The sequence below is a fragment of the Periplaneta americana genome, chromosome 3 (genome assembly GCF_040183065.1).
Source record: "Periplaneta americana isolate PAMFEO1 chromosome 3, P.americana_PAMFEO1_priV1, whole genome shotgun sequence".
Taxonomy (NCBI): Eukaryota; Metazoa; Arthropoda; class Insecta; order Blattodea; family Blattidae; genus Periplaneta; species Periplaneta americana.
Genome location: NC_091119.1, coordinates 66,868,791 through 66,872,035, shown reverse-complemented (window position 1 = coordinate 66,872,035; position 3,245 = coordinate 66,868,791). Strand labels below are relative to the sequence as shown.

The following is a 3,245-nucleotide window of genomic DNA, read 5'->3' as shown; positions in this document are numbered from 1 at the left end:
TTTTTTTGTTCACATCCACGTAACCACAAATGCTTAGCGTAAATTTCATTGTTATACTTCCTTACATATATGCACTATTTCGGCTGGATGAAGCTTGAGTAAGATTTAAGTCAGGTAACGGACGACCCTGCAATTTCACTTCATTACATCAATATTCTCCGCAAGGGAAAGTTGAGAAAAATAAAAGTAATATTCTGTAATTCACACACACTCATGTTTGCAAATTTGCACTGGTTAAGTTACGGTACTAAGACGTCACACCAAAGCAACACTCAGATATACTGATGGTCAAAAATTTTCTAAAACTGGAAAAGAAGTCTTTCGTATTTTACGTGCTATATCAAAAGGATTCTACTCGTGCAATCATTCTGAGTTAGGGCAAATGTTAGGTTCTGCTGGAGGCTGGTTATATACGTAATAATAAGGCAAAAGAGAATATTAATTTCGTTATATTAACTCGATAAGATTCTACAACAATAAGTATGTGAAATGAAAATAAAAATTTTGTCATTAAGTTTCAAGGGAATAGAGAATCCATTTGACGCAGCATTACAATAGCGGTGTGGGAGTGGAGGAAAGGTCTTCCCTTGTGGTCAGGCTCTGCAAGCCACTGCAGCGAAATATGGGTTTTAAACAGCGGCAATTTCCCTCTGCTTCCCTTCACCTCTCTATCCCCTGACTCTCAAGACACACTCTCTTAGGACCTGTCCCAACCTGCAGATCCCAGGACGACTTTGAATGCAGTGTCAATTCCAAAACAGTCGACGCGCAAAAAGATAATGCATAAGATAATAGTACATATTCCCGGCCAGATGAAATATAAATCAATTTACCAATAAAAGCTGTAAGAATTCTACAAATTAAAATATATATTATTTTTATTTTCCTGTCAAAACAGGGAGTGCTGCAGCTCCGCAGCTCTTGTGGACGAGCGGCCCCTGTATTATAAAAATGAAAATATTATTGCAAAGAATCACTGACACACCCTATACGTAATCTTTAACATGTACGCACAGTCTATTTATAAACGGAAAATTTTAAGTTGTGGTACGCGATCATTAGTAACAACTTTTTGTAGGCAGATATCCTATCCTTGAGTTAGTTAAGCGGGCTTTGTTCAAAATTGTTCGGAAAACCATATCTCTACGTAATCGCGTAATGAAGTACACCTCATTAAATCACTGCGAACAGGTTGGAGTGTAGCACTTCCTGGTTGTGGCTCAGTTTGGACAAGCTCGCAGGGCGTAGCTGACGAGTCTTCAAGGACGCAGCATTTGTGTTGCCTAAATTGTACTCGTATATAAGGCGCGGTGGGACAGTGGAAGAACATTGTTGTTAGGTTACTCAACTTAATCACATCATTCCAACATGTACAAGCTGGTGAGTACGAGTACAGCGATCGCAGTGTATAAAAATCGTAACTGATTGATATTTGCCATACTTCATATCCTTTCAAAACACAATTTCATATTATAGATATCTGTAAATAGTAGAGTTGCGGCGTCGTTTAGTACCAGAGCCGTATGTTTGGTATAGGTACTACCGAAATTGGGTACTATTCAGTACAGAGTGAATCAAAAGTCTGGAAACACATAAATATCTTCCATATGCTTGATTTTCGAATACTATAGGTGTTACCAGTATTTCTAAGACCAAATGCTCTATCAATGATACATTCGATTATAGCCCCAAGCTATCTCAAAAGCCGCCATTTTGGATGCAACTTTGAAATTTTAATGGAGAGGGGATCATGTAGGTACTCAAAATCATGTGAAAGTTTCTGAAAAAGTCAATGGTACAATCCGTTTTGAGATGTCTCTAATTGTTTTCAAGTTATTTAAAGATAACTGTCATAATGACACAAACATTAGTTACCGGTACTGCATCTACAGTTATTTTGTAACATGGTACAGTGCTAAGGAGGCTTTGGCTAAAAGGTATTTTTATGCAATTCTGGTAATTAATTTTTCCTGCTTTACTGTTTGGTTGAGCTGTGACAGTTTCAATGCATTGTGAATATTTGAAGCTTTCCTATAACAAATTTCTTGATTTTTCGTGATGGCATTATCGAAAGAGAGAAGAATTGATGTCATTCTTCATTCTGGTAGGTTAAGTCACAGAAATGGAAGAACAGTTCCCTGGACATTGGATTGGTCGGCGTCGACCAGTAAAATGGCCGTCCATGTCTCCAGATATAACACCTCTTGCTTTTTTCTTTTGGGGTACATAAAGAGCTTGGTATGAAGAGAAAATTAAGAATGAGGGACATTTAAAGAACCGTATCATTGAACCCTCTGCTAAAGTCGCCCCGTAAATGCTACAAAATATTCTCTCCACATTCTGTACAAATATCACGAGGGGAGTAGGCCTATAGTCCTTACGGAATAAGCTGGTAACTCACGCCTCTGAAGGAGTAGGTGGATGGAGATGGTGTCATTGGCTGACTGGGGTAAATAAGGCTCAGTCATTGGCGGCCGATCCCGTGTCTGTGGTTGGTTGTAAGAGTGGGGAAGAAAACTTGAATTCCTTGCTCGGATCTCTGAAATGCGAACCTCGCAAGGACCGTTCTTGGACTATTTCGATTTTTTTGTCCTTCCGATTAACTCTCAGTCTATCTCTACTCGATGCATTTTAAAGTGTCGTTGAATGATATTAATGTATTATTCAGGATGAATAGGTAGTAAGTAGCGAACACGTAGGTACAAGCTTGTATACACTAGGTAGACAGACCTATACATATAGCATATACATGTTACACAGACACAGAGCAAGCAACTGAATTTGATTTCTATTCCCGCAGCTTCTCGTCGTCCTGGCTGCGCTGGTCGCCCTCAGCGCCGGACAGATCATCAGCCCTTACTACGGCGGATACTATGGAGGATACTACGGCACCCCCTACGCCTACAACGGCGCCCTCGGCTATGGTGCTTATGGTACCTACATCTACGGTTAGAGTGGGATTTTTTTTGTTCACTAGTCGTTTGAAAAATAAAATGTTATAAAAATCATGGTTTTCTGTTTTTATTTCAACCATTCTCCTCACTGTTGCATATTGAACAACAGAAATGTAAACATAATATTGATCTTCTACTTGTATGTCACTATGCTACAGTTAGGATGGAAGATACAATTTCTTGGTATGGCTTTCCTTGGACGTAAAACAAATGAAGAGCCAGTGGGCGTGATCTTACGGAATAAGAAGAGGCACTCATTCTTCGTGGTTGTACTTCGACGTGGGTTCGAAT

At 39.4% G+C, this 3,245-nt stretch overlaps 1 long non-coding RNA gene across 1 annotated transcript; it reads left to right on the top strand.

The window, feature by feature from the left end:
• Positions 1–1,074: 1,074 nt before the first annotated feature.
• Positions 1,075–3,008, top strand: LOC138697108 (uncharacterized). The gene is made up of 2 exons (XR_011331521.1): positions 1,075–1,380; positions 2,801–3,008. It is a non-coding gene; the product is annotated as an uncharacterized lncRNA (long non-coding RNA).
• The last annotated feature ends 237 nt before the right edge of the window (positions 3,009–3,245 follow it).